The 13,965-nt window shown below is 40.6% G+C and overlaps 1 pseudogene; it reads left to right on the top strand.

The window, feature by feature from the left end:
* The first annotated feature begins 227 nt into the window (after window positions 1-227).
* On the top strand, window positions 228-13,470 carry LOC102990969 (LLGL scribble cell polarity complex component 2-like; annotated as a pseudogene).
* The last annotated feature ends 495 nt before the right edge of the window (window positions 13,471-13,965 follow it).

Genomic DNA, 13,965 nt, shown 5'->3' with positions numbered 1-13,965 from the left:
ATGACTAAATCATCGGGTGTTGCCCCAGTTCTGTCTGTAGACGGCTTGCTCTTAGAGAATTGTTTCTCTTGAGGGATCGCAGCCAAGGAGCAAGTCTGCATTTACGTTTAATGCCTACGGACTGCTACCTGAAATTAAGTTATCTCCTCTGTTTATTAATATCTTTAAGGTATTTATGAGCAAACAGAATAATCATTCCCTAACCTCTGTCTCCATTCAGGTGGATAATGGAGCTCCCCCCGACCCTGTTTGCACTCCAGTTTACTGGAAAAAGATATGTGAGAGCTGAGGGGGAAGAATGTGAGGAGTTCTTTCTCCGTAAGTAATCTTATTCATTAATTGACTCGAGATAATTATTGAGCACCTCTTGTATGCCAGGCCCTATGCCAGACAGTAGGATTACAGGACTCACCATCTCTAAGGAAAGATAAAAACAAACCAGAAAGTACTGGTATTGTTCATGAATCTACCAGTGTTCTAGTTACCTTCTGAGAAAATCTTTCCCCTCATACAAAGACAAATTTCTTAATGGACTGAAATCACATCTGTTTTCCAACCAAGCCAAATAGCTTTGATTTGGTAAAGATTGCCAAAAAGATTTTTGTAATGAATAAGAGAACAAATCAACATGTTAACTCTACCCAGAAAAAGCTAGTGATAGTATTTTTTCTTTATTGGAGGTGAGGAGAGAGAGAGAAATAGTGCTCCCCTCACTATAAATCATATTATGAAATGATTTTTGCTGTTGTTGTTGTTAATAACTCAGGTGAGAAAACTGTTGTCACAGATGAAATTTGAAGTTAGCAATCCAGGAAGTACATCTCAGGATCCTTCTGCCTGCTAACCTCTAAGTCACTATTAGTTGCAATATAATTTTAAAGCTATTTTAACATGTAAAAAGTTTTTTTTATCAGTTGCCATATTTTCAAGCTTTGTATAGGAATAGTAAGAAAAAATAGATTTGGCCTTAGAAATCAAGGAGTCTCTCTTTGTAGCTGGGAACTGGGGAAACTAGTTTGCACAAAGCTAAATAGTAATGAAATAAAGTGTTTTCCTAAGGAAAACACTTGAGATGAGATTGGGGGGGAAGAAGAAATGGGGACAGTGTGCTTCTTTTTTGCCAGGAAAAGTACCTCAAGTAAATAGTTCTCAGGAGGAGGCAGTAGCTACACCACGGAACCAAAGGTGGAAATTTCTGGAAAGTGCCCTCAGAAAGTGACCTAGGATTGTGAGGGGTCGATCAGCTTGAAAGGAGTGATATCTTTTAAATAGAAGAGCAGAATTAATAATTTCCATGCCCAGTCCTACATGAAGTAGATCAATCACGTATAAAGTAAAAGAGAGGGGAATAGTTTTCACAGTTTCAGTTGAAAAGTAGTACAGTTGCAGAAAATGGGGGGTTGATGGAACTGCAACTTGCCCCTGGGCAAGGTTGAAGAAACTACCTTTGGGTGTCAAATGCAAATGAAATAGATTTTTTCTTTTCTTTTTTCCGTCTTTTCCCTCTTGTATAAGAAAATGTTACCAAGTGCTGGAGGTGGGGTACGAATAAACATTGCTTGGGGAGAGTGAAATTATATAACATCTACAGAGGAAAATTATCAATATCCATGAAAAATTTTAAGGGACATCTATTTTATTCAGCAATTGCTCCTCTAGAAATTATTCTGCAGATACATTTGCACATGTGCAAAATGGCCCATGTATAACAATAGCCACTGTAGCTTTGTAATAACAAGATATGAGACAATTTCAGTGCCATAAATGAGGAGGGATTAATTAACTTATGAGGTTTCTCTAAAATTAATCATGTACAGCTATGGTCCAGAATGTAGCAGATCTAGCAAATACTTAATGATTTCCAAGATACATTGTTGAGTGAAATAAGAGAGGTACTGGACAATGTATGTAAAATGCTTCAAATTAAACTTTAGAAATATTTGTATGTGTGCTTGTATGTACATAGAATATTTCTGGAAAGACACACAAAAAGTTGTTGACTATTGTCTCAAGGGAGGGAAGTAGATGTACTGAATACAATTTACTGCCAGTTTTAAAAACAAGTGTATGAATATCTAATACAAGTAAAACAAATAACTAATAAAGCAAGTCAAGTACTGGTAGAAGGAAGTTGTTTCTTGAACTGACCACATTCTGTTTTGTAAGAATTCTGCAACTGTCAAAATTGCATTTACAGGAAGAGAAAAAAGAAAACTCCAGTAAGTCATTCAGTTAGTCCCTTATCTAAGCCTTAATTTCCTCATTTGTAAAATGGGTATGAGGGTGACTACTTTGCAGGCTTGTTGTCTGGATCAAACATAAAGAATATAAATTATTATACGTGCTAGCACGTGCACATATGTACGTGTGCGTGTACACACACACACACACACACACACTTACTTCTGGCTCAGGCTTCCAGTTTCCCCAAAGCAGTTCCCAAAGGAAGACCAAGCGGGGCTTGAAGCAGGAAGAATTTAGGTATAACCAGGGCATTTTCTCACCAGCACGGGATTTAGCATTAGCAATAAGTCCCATCCCTTTGGATTTCATTCACTAAACAAACATTACCTATCAAGTACTGTGCTGGCTGCTTGTATACAGTGATGAACAAGACAAAACTGTGCTTTAAAAAATGCTATGCAGTTTATACATGAATATGTCTGCATTCAAATGATATAGAACAGAATTAATGTTTCCCTTTGCTGCTACTGTTTTCCCCAGAGGTAATTGCTGATATCCTCATAAAGTTGGGGGAAATACTTTATGACTTTGTTTGGTGCATGTTGTTTCCCACCTTAAAATAGCATCACACGGCACATGCTGTTCTATAACTGTCTAAAATATCAATATGTCTTGGAGATTTTTGCAAAGAATCAGAAAGATTCTCCCTCATTCTTTTAAACTGCTGTAGGTAGCCTATTGTATGGATAAGTGTACGATTTAGTTAATCATTCCCCTAATGATGGACACTTAAGTCATTTTCTATTTTTTACTAGTATAAAATGGGCTATTAATGCTTGGTTATATATGTTACAAATGTTTTCTGCCAGCTTGTTGCTTGTATTATTACTTTATATATGGTATTATTTAGCCTACAGAATTTTAAAACTTTGATGGAAGCAAATGTATCAATTTTTTAAAAAGATGTCTTAACAACTTTGTTGTCTTAAGGCCTTTTACACACCCAAGATTATGAACACATTCTCCTACATTTTCTGTTAATGTTTGACATTGACATATTTTGTTCACCTGGACTTTCACTGTATGTGAAGTTGTGGTAGGCAGTATAATGCCCTTACCCCCAAGATGTCCATGTCCTAATTCCTAGAAACTGTGACTATATTAAATTCAAAATGGAATGAAGGTTTCAGATGGAATTAAGGTTGGCAATCAGCAGACCTTGAGATGATGGTATATTAGTTTCCTATTGTTGCTACAAGTTCTGTTGCTTAAAACAACACACATTTATTCTCTTACAGTTCTGGATGTCAGAAAGCCAACATCAGTTTTCACTGGGCTAAAGTCAAAATGTTTTCAGGGCTGATTTTTTTCTGGAGTCTCTGAATGGAAAGTCCCTTTTCTTGTTTTTTTCATCTTCTAGTGGCCACTTGTATTCCTTGGTTTGGGGCCCCTTCTTCTATCTTTGAAGCACATCTCTCTAATCTCTGCTTCTGTCATATCTCCTTCACCTCTCTTTCATGAAATCTCCCTCAATCTCCCTCTTATAAGAACACTTGCAATTATATCTAGAGTTCACCCAGATAATCTAGGATAATCTCCCCATTTCAAAATCCTTAATTTAATTACATATGCAAAAGTCCCTTTTTCCATATATGGTAGCAATCATAGGTTCCAGGAACTCAGGCTTGGATATCTTTGGAGGACATTATTCACTCTGCCATGTGTAGAGAGATTATCCTAGATTATCCAGATGGTCCCAGTGTAATTATAATTTATATAAATGGAAGAGAGAGGCATAACAAAGAACCAGAGAGCTGGCAGTGTGAGAAAGACTTAGTCCAATGGTGATGGCTCTGAAGATGAAAAAAGAGGGCAATAAGCCAAGGAATGTGGAAGGCCTCTAGAGAGTGGAAAAGGCAAGAAACAAATTATCCTACAGAGACTCAGAAAGGAACACAGTCCTGTTAACACATTGATTTTAATCCAGTGAGACCCATTTCAGAGTTTAATTTTAGTAAGAACACTTAGCATGAGATTTTTCCTCTTAGTAGTTTTTTAAGTATACAATACAGTATTGTTGACTATAGGATAGATACAGTGTTGTAGAGCAGATCTCTAGAACTTACTCATCTTGCTTAACTGAAACTTTATGCCTATTGATTAATAATTCACACATCCCCTCTCTCTGGCTCCTGGCAACCACCGTTACACTTTTTGATTCTATGAATTGGGCTATTTTAGATACCTAGTATAAGTGAAATCATGCAATATTTGCCTTTCTGTGACTGGTTTATTTCACTTAGGATAATATCTTCAAGGTTCATCCATGTTGTCACATGTTGCAGAGTTTCCTTCTTTTTAAAGGCTAAATAATAATCCATTGTATGTGTATACCACTATGACTTTATTCATCTGTTGATAGACATTCATGTTTTTTCACGTCTTGGCTATCGTGACTGGTGCTGTAATGGAGTGTAATGAACATGGGAGATTTCTTTGAGATCCTACTTTCAATTCTTTTGGATAAATACCTAGAACTGGGATTGCTTGGTCATATGGTAGTTCTATTTTTATTTTTAATTTTGGCCACACCGCACAGCATGCGGGATCTTAGTTCCTCGACCAGGGATCAAACCTATGCCCCCTGCGTTGGAAGTGCAGATTCTTAACCACCAGACCACCAGGGAAGTCCCAGTAGTTTTTAATTTTTTGAGGAACCTCTATACTGTTAACCATAGTGGCTACACTATTTTGCTTTCCCACCAACAGTGCACAAGGGTTCCAATTTCTCCACATCCTAACCAACACTTGTGGTCTTTTTTTTTTTTTTAAAAACCATCCTTACAGGAGTGAGGTGATATTTCATTGTGGCTTTGATTTGATTTGTATTTCCCTGATGGTTATAGACTGTGGAGCATTTTTTCATATACTTGATAGCCATTTATATGTCTGCTTTGGAGAGATGCCTATTCAAGTCCTTAGCTCACTTTAAAATCAGGTTTTGGTTTTTGGCTGTTGTAGGAGTTCCTTACATATTTTGGATATTAACCCCTTATAAGTTATATAGTTTTCAACTATTTTCTCTGAGTCCATAAATTGCCTTTTCACTCTGTTGTTTCTTTTGCTATAAAGGAGCTTTTTAGTTTGATGTAGTCCCAGTTGACTGTTTTGCTTTTGTTGCCTGGGCTGTTGTTGTCATATACAAAAAAATCATATTCAAGACCAATGAAGCTTTTCCCCGACATTTTCTTCTAGGAGTTTTACACTTTCAGAATTCTTCTTTAAATGTTAATCCATTTTGAGTTGATTTCTGTGTATGGTATAAGATAAGGGTACTATTTCATTCTTTAGCATATAGATATTCAGTTTTCCCAACACCATTTGTTGAAGAGATTATCCTTTCCCCATTGTGTATTCTTGGCACTTTTGTCAAAGATCAGTTGACCATGTATGCATATGTTTATTTCTGGGCTCTCTAGTCTGTTCCATTGGTCCAAATCTCTGTCTTTATGCCAGTACAGTACTGTTTTCACTGTTGTAGCTCTGTAATATATTTTGAAATCAGGAAGTGGAGTACCTCCAGTTTTGCAAGATTGCAAGATTGCTTTATCTATTCAGGTTCTTTGGTGTTTCCGTATGAGTTTTAGGATTGCTTTTTCTACTTCTGTGAAAAATGCTGTTGGAATTTTGATAGGGGTTACATAGAATCTGTAAATCACTTTGGGTAGTATGGACATTTTAACAATATTAATTCTTCAATCCATGAATATGGGATATCTTTCCATTTGTTTGTGTCTTTATCAACATCTTATAGTTTTCAGTGCACGGGTCTTTCCCATCCTTGTTTAAATTTATTCCTAAATATGCTGTTGTTTTTTTATGCTATTATGAATGAGATTGTTTCTTTAATTTTCTTTTCAGATAGTTCAGTGTTAGTATATAGAAATACAACTGATTTTTGTATGTTGATTTTGTATCCTGCAAATTTACTGAATTTATTAGTTCTAACAGTTTCTTGGTGGAGTCTTTAGGATTTTCTATGTATAAGATATTGTCATTTGCAAACATGGACAGTTTTACTTCTTTCTTTCCAGTTTGGATGCCTTTTATTTCTTTTTCTTGCCTAAGTGTTCTAGCTATAATTTCTAGTACTATGTTAAATAGAAGTAGCAAGAGCAGTTATCCTTGTCTGTTACTAATATTAAAGGAAAAGCTTTCAATTTTTTACCATTTAGTGTGAGGTTAGCTGTGGGCTTGTCATATATGGCCTTTATTATGTTGAGGTAATTTCCTTATATTCCTAGTTTTTTGAGAGTTTTTATCTATTGAGATGATTGTGTAATTTTTATTCTATATTCTGGTATTGTGTTGTATCACATTTATTGATTTGTGTATGTTGAACCAACATCTTTGCATCCCAGGGATAAATCCCACTTGGTCATGATCTACAGTCCTTTTAAAAAGCTGTTGAATTTGGTTTGCTAGTATTGTGGGCTTTTTTGGGTTTTTTTTTGCATTTGTATTCCTCTGGGATATTGGCCTGTAGTTTTCTTTTCTTGTAATGTCTTTTTCTGGCTTTGGTATCAGGATAATGCTGACTTCATAAATGAGTTTGGAAGTGTATACTTCTCTTCAAGTTTTTGGAAGAGCTTGAGACAGATTGGCATTAATTCTTTTAAAATGTTTGGTAGAATTCATTAGTGAAGCCGTCTGGTCCTGGGCTTTTCTTCCTTAGGAGATTTTTGATTATTGATTCAACCTTCATACAAGTTATAGGTCTGTTGAGACTTTTTTTTTGGCTGTGCCATGCAGCTCGTGGGGTCTCAGTTCCCTGACCAGGGACTGATCCCGGGCCACAGCAGTGAAAGCCCAGAATCCTAACCACTAGGCCACCAGGGAACTCCCTAGACTTTTTTTTCTTTATGATTTGGTCTTGGTAGGTTGTATGTTTCTAGGAATTTATCCATTATTTCTAGGTTATCCAGTTTGTTGGTGTATAATTGTTCATACTGGTCACTTTTGATCTTTTTAATTTCTGTGGCATCGTTTTTAATGTCTTCTCTTTCATTTTATTTTGTCATCTCTTTTTTTCATAGTCTTTCTAAGAGTTTGTCAATTTTATTTATCTTTTCAAAATATCAGCTCTTAGTTTCGTTGGTTTTTTTCACTTTTTTTTCTATTTCACTTACTTATGTTCTGATCTTTCTTATTCCCATCTTTTTGATAACTGTAGGCTTAATTTATTCTTTTTCTAGCTTCTTGGAGTGTAAAGTTAGGTTGTTTGAGATTTTTTTCTTTTTTAATTAAGCATTTATGACAATAAACTCCCCTCTTAGTACTGCTTTTGTTGAATCTCATATGCTTTGATATGTTGTGTTTTTATCTCAAGGTATTTTCAAATTTCCTTTTAAATCCAATTGTTGTTCAAGATTATTGTTGTTTAATTTCCACATTTGTTAATTTTTCCAGTTTTTTGTCTACTGTTGACTGCTAGTTTCATTCCGTTGTGGTCAGAAAAGATATTTGGTATAATTCCAATCTTCTTAAATTTGTTAAGACTTGTTTTGTGACCTAAATTTGAGCTATCCTGGAGGATGTTCCATGTGCACTTGAGAAGAATGTGTTCTGCTGCTGTTGGGTGGAATGTTCTATACAGTAAGTCCCCTACATACAAACGAGTTTCATTCTGAGAGCACATTTGTAAGTCCAATTTGTTCGTAAGTCCAACAAAGTTAGCCTAGGCACCCAACTAATACAATTGGCTATATAGTACTGCACTGTAATAGGTTTATAATACTTTTCACACATATAATACATAAACAAAAAGTAATGAAAACATTTTTAATCTTACAGTACAGTACCTTGAAAAGTACAGTGTACAGTACAACAGCTGGCATACAGGGGCTGGCGTTGAGTGAACAGGCAAGAAAAGTTACTGACTGGAGGAGGGAGAGGAGGTGGGAGATGGTAGAGCTGAAGGATCGTCAGCAATGGGAGACGGAGGGCAAGCTGCAGTTTTCACTCACACCTGACGATGGCACAGGTTCTGGTTCCTTGCTGGAATTAATTCTGTCTTCCCTCTTGAAAAAACGAACCAGTGATGTCTGGGTGGTAGCTCTTTTTTTCTCATCATAGATGACATGGTAGCACTGGATTGCATTCTGAACAGCTGCTGCAATGTTCGTGTACTGTTCTACGTTCCGGTCCTATGCCTCAAAAACTAACAGTGCCTCCTAAAATAAAGAAAATCCCCGTGCCATTTCCTGCATTGTGAATCTCTTCGGTTCTTCAGTTACTTCTTCTTTCTCTTGTCTCTCTTGGTCCTTTCTCTGGGCCTCCAGTTCCATCAGGTCTTCATTAGTAATCTCCTCATGTTGCACAGCAAGGAGTTCAATGAAGTCGTCTTCTTGCAGATCTAGCTGAAATAAAGATACTATACTACTGTACTCCGTACAGTACTGTACAGTAAAGTACACAGAAGCACAACTACTTGTAGAGGATGCATGCACGTGACAATGTATGCCAGACAAGTGAACTAACTTACGCAATTGGACATGTGAACACACGTTCCCGTCTTTGAAAGTTCGCAACTTGAAGGTTTGTATGTAGGGGACTTACTGTGTATGTGTGTTAGGTCCATTTAGTCTATAATTTTGTTTAAGTCCTCTGTTTCCTTTTTGATCTTCTGTCTGGATGTTCTATCCTTTACTGAGAGTGGAGTCTCTTACTTTTATTGTCTTATATTGTTTATTTCTCCCTTCAAACTGTCAATGTTTGCTTTATATATTTAGGTGCTCTGATGTGTGTAATATATATAATTCTTATATCTTGTTGGTAGATTGGCATTTTTATCAGTATAATGTCCTTCTGTCTCTTATGACAATTTTTGACTTATAATCTATTTTGTGTGGTGTAAGTATAGCCAACCCTGCTCTATTTTGGTTACTATTTCCATGGAATATCTTTTTCCATCCCTTCACTTTCAACCTGTGTGTCCTTTTTATTTTATTTTATTTTTTTAAATTTACTTATTTATTTATTTATTTTTGGTTGTGTTGGGTCTTCGTTTCTGTGCGAGGGCTTTCTCCAGTTGCGGCAAGTGGGGGCCACTCTTCATCGCGGTGCATGGGCCTCTCACTATCGTGGCCTCTCTTGTTGCGGAGCACAGGCTCCAGATGTGCAGGCTCAGTAGTTGTGGCTCACGGGCCTAGTTGCTCCGCGGCATGTGGGATCCTCCCAGACCAGGGGTCGAACCCGTGTCCCCTACATCGGCAGGCAGATTCTCAACCACTGCGCCACCAGGGAAGCCCTGAGGTTAAGTTTTGAGTGAAGCCAAGTGTATCTCCAGGGCTCGAACCCATGTCCCCTGCGTTGGCAGGCAGATTCTCAACCACTGTGCCACCAGGGAAGCCCATGTGTGTCCTTTTTAGACAGCATATAGTTGAGTCTTGTTTTTTTAATTCGTTCAGCCACTCTTTGTCTTTTGACTAAAGAGTTTAATATGTTTTCATTTAATGTTAATTACTGACAGAAAAAGATTTACTGTTACCATTGAGTTCATTGTCTTGTTAGGTTTTTTGTTTTTTTTGTTTTTGTTTGTTTTGTTTGTTTGCTTTTTGCTCTGAAAGATCCTTTTGTGAATCATGGTGGAATTACCTGTATCAGATATTTTAAAGTTGCAGAACTTTATAATCATGAGGTGATTTCAGTGAACAAGAAAAGCTTTCCAAAGTGAACTTAGCCAAAATTGTATTTAATCTTCCTTAAGTATAGACACATTTTAGTTATTGGAGAGAAAGTCTGTTGAAATATAACAGGAAGTATTTGGATCCCTCTCTACTACTCCTCTGCCCTGCCCCCTATAGCTTCACATAGCCCAGAATCCATTTACTTTTGTTACAATAGCCATTATACTTTATATTCTTTTAAAGTGGAAGCTTTGAAGTTGTAATAAATGTATTGTATTATACTACTCAGTTTGTTCAATTCAGTAAGCATTCATAGAGCATTAGGCATCCCTCTAGGTTAGATACCAGAGAGCAGTAGCTTTCAAACATTTTATACCATGAAAAAAAAAACATTTTATACTGTGACTCACAGTAACAAGTATCAATATGGTTAACATTGTAACCCACCATGTCATTTGTGTACGCCTGTACTCATAACTGAAACAAGTGTCATGAAATAACACTTATTGGTATTATGGGGGATATACTTTGATATTTTCTATTCTATTTTTTTTCTTTTTAAAAACTTTTTATTGAAGTATAGTTGATTTACAAGGTTGTGTTAATTTCTGCTATACAGCATTGTGACTCAGTTATACATATATATATTCTTTTTCATATTTTTTTCCATTGTGGTTTAATCACAGGATATTGAATATAGTTCCCTGTGCTATACAGTAGGACCTTGTTGTTTATCCATCCTGTATATAATAGTTTGCATCCGCTAATCCCAAACTCCCAATACTCCCCTCCCACATCCTCCCTCCCCCTTGGCAACCACAAATCTGTTCTCTATGTCTGTGAGTCTCTTTCTGTTCCATAGATATGTTCATTTGTGTCCTGTTTTAGATTCCACATATAAGTGATATAATACAGTATTTGTCTTTCTCTTTCTGACTTACTTCACTTAGTATGATAATCTCTAGGTCCATCCATGTTGCTGCAGAAGGCATTATTTCATTCTTTTTAATGGTTGAGTAATATTCTATTGTGTGTATATATACATATATACACACATATCACATCTTTATCCATTCATCTGTCGATGGACATTTAGGTTGTTTCCATGTCTTGGCTATTGTAAATAGTGCTGCTATGAACATAGTTTCCAGAGGAGGCCCTCCACCGGTGGGTGTTTGAGGTGGTGGAGGCTGTGCAGGAACATCCTTGGGACCCCAGCCAGACCCTGATTGGCTACAGCTGGGGGCTCATCGTCATCTGGGACCTGCAGGGCAGCTGCGTGCTCTGTCATTTCCTCAGCAGCCAGCAACAGGAGAATATCTGCTGTCAGCGGGATGGTCATCTGATAGCTGCCATTCTGACAGCAGCTACTGCCAGTGGCCCGTGTCTGGTGATACCCAGAAACCAGAGCCCCTGCACAGCTGTGTGCCTTTTTATCCTTTTCCTTGCAAAGCTATTACCAACATCTTCAGGCTGACCACCAAGCAGGGGTTGCCCTTCACCATCTTCAAGGGTGGCATGCTGTCGGCTGGCTATAGGGACTGCCACTGCATCTCAGTGGTCCACAGCAGCCAGCAGACAGCCTCTGACTTCATCTCCCGAGTCGTCGACTTTACTCTTCTCATTGAGATGGACCGTGCGGCTGCCTTTGATGACCCCTACGCTCAGGTGGTGCTGGCTGAGGAGGAGCTGGTGGTGATTGACCTTCAGACGCCCGGTTGGCTGCAGATTTAGCCTCCCTACCTGGCCTCCCTGAACTGCTCTGCCATCACCTGCTCCCACCAAGTCTCCAACATCCACCTGAAGCTGTGGGAGCACATCATCGCTGCTGGCAGCTGGCAGAACACACACTTCTCCACCGTGGAGTGGCCCATAACTCATGGGGACAGCATGGTGAGGTTCTGGGATGCCTGTGGCATGTGCTTGCTGCTGCTCTACAAACTCAGCACTGTACAGGTGTTCCTCACCAACACAGACCCCAGTGAGAGCCTCACTGCCCAGGGCAAGGATGAGTGGTCCCCGCTCTGCAAGGTGGGCTCCTTCGACCCCCACAGTGACGATCCTCAGCTGGGCATCCAAAAGATTTTCCTCTGCAAATACAGTGGCTACTTGGTTGTGGCCACCACGGCAGGGCAGGTGAGGGTGCTGGAGCTAAATGACAAGGAGTGGAGCACACCGTGGAATAGGTGGAGGCTGACCTGCTGCAGGACCAGGAAGGCTACCTCTGGAAGGGGCAGGAACTCCTGTGTGCCTGCCCGGGGCCTGTGCGCTTTGAGCCTGGCTTTCAGCCCTTCGTATTGGTGCAGTGCCAGCCCCTAGTTGTGGTCACCTTCTTGGCCCTGCACTCCCAGTGGCACTTCGTGGCCTTCAGCACCAGCCACGGCTTCAGGCTCTTTGATCACCGGCACTAGCAGCAGGTCTTTGTCAAGTGCACGCACCTCAGTGATCAGCTAGCCTTGGAGGGCCCATTGTCCCATGTGAAGTCCCTAAAGACGTCTCTGTGCCAGTCCTTCCGCTGGACACGTCGCAGCTGGGTGTCCAAAAGGTAGCAGTGGCCCTCTGGCCCTCCAGGAGATGTGCAGGAGGGGAGCACCAGGGCAGAGCAGACCCACATGCAGAACGTGGAGCTGGCGCCCGTGCAGTGCAAGATGGAGGCCCACTCGGCAGCAGACACCTTCACGGGCTTAGTCCGGACCCTCTACTTCACTGACATCTACCTGAGGGACAACTCTCGCCTCTGCCTCTTGCTGTGGGCTGGCACCAATGGTAGTACCGTCTTTGCCTTTGCCTTGTGAATGACACCCGAGGAGCACAGAATGGATGAGCTGGTGCAAGCGGAGCAGGCCAAGGAGATCCAGCTGATGCCTGGTGGGCATCCTGGTGCTGGACAGACACAGTGTGCCCCTTCTCAAGTCCCTGGAAGTGGCCCATGACCTGTCAAAGAACCTGGACATTCAGGGAAGCCACCAGCTGCTCGCTGGGTCAGAAGAACAGTTCAAGGTGTTTCACGCTGCCCACGGTCAGTACCAGGCTAAAGTTGAAGCTAACCACCCTAGAGGGCTTGCGGGTGGTGAGTCACTGTGGCCTGCTTCCCCAGCTGTCGAGCTGAGGACTGTAGGGAACATCACCTGGCTGTCCTCAACAACGTGGGTGATGTCCAGGTGGTCTCACTGCCGCTACTCAAGCCCCAGGTTCATTATAGCTACTTCTGCTAGGTGGATGTCAGCAGCATTGCTTTCTGCATCTTCTCCAAATGGCCAAGGTTTCTACCTGATCTCACCCTCCGAATTTGAGCACTTCTCTCTCTCCACCAAGTGGCTGGTTGAGTCCCAGTGTCTGGTGGATTCAGCAGAAACGAAGAACTACAGCTGCCCCCGCAATGGATTGGGCCCTGAGAAGGCCTTGGGTGGAGCCAGGAACTCAGCCAAGGTGATGGAGAGGAGAGGAGGTCCGCCCGAGATGGAGCATGCTCTGCTCGGTGATGAGAGGGTCCTGAAGGAGATCCAGAGCACGCTGGAGCGAGACCAAGGGCGCTGTGACAATTGGCCATTCTTAGCAAGTGGGTTACAGCCTCAGCAATGGGGGAGGATGCTCTTGAGTTGCTGTCACTCTATCTCCTTCTGCAGCGGAGTGAGTGGTAGGGGCATCCAGGCTGCGTGATGAGCACACACTACTGAGGCCTCTTCCTTGAGGCACCACACCACCTGGAGAGGCCCATGCAGTGGGCCATGCAGGGGGTAGGGGGACCCCCATTTTCCACCCTGCTGCTGCTCCTGGCCTTGGGAGAGGAGACACCCCAGGTCCTTGGGGCTCTCCCTTCCTGGGACATTTGTCAATGTTGCACAGTTTTTAAACCCCCACTCCCCCCTTTTTGTTAGTCTTTTAATTATTTTGTCTGCCTTTTCCTCTCTTGATGTCTTCCTTTGTGTTTTGCTGTTTTTTTGTATAGCTGTGCTTTGATTCCTCTGTTTCTTCTGTGTATTTTCTGTAGGTCCATCCTTCCTTCTTCCCTCCCTCCCTCCCTCCCTCCCTGCCTTCCTTCCTTCCTTCCATCTTCTTTGCTGTGTGGGGGCTTTCTCTAGTTGTGGCGAGC

The sequence above is a fragment of the Physeter macrocephalus genome, chromosome 9 (genome assembly GCF_002837175.3).
Source record: "Physeter macrocephalus isolate SW-GA chromosome 9, ASM283717v5, whole genome shotgun sequence".
NCBI classification, from domain to species: domain Eukaryota; kingdom Metazoa; phylum Chordata; class Mammalia; order Artiodactyla; family Physeteridae; genus Physeter; species Physeter macrocephalus.
The sequence above is the reverse complement of the archived record's forward strand: the minus strand, read 5'-3'. Positions and strand labels throughout refer to the sequence as shown.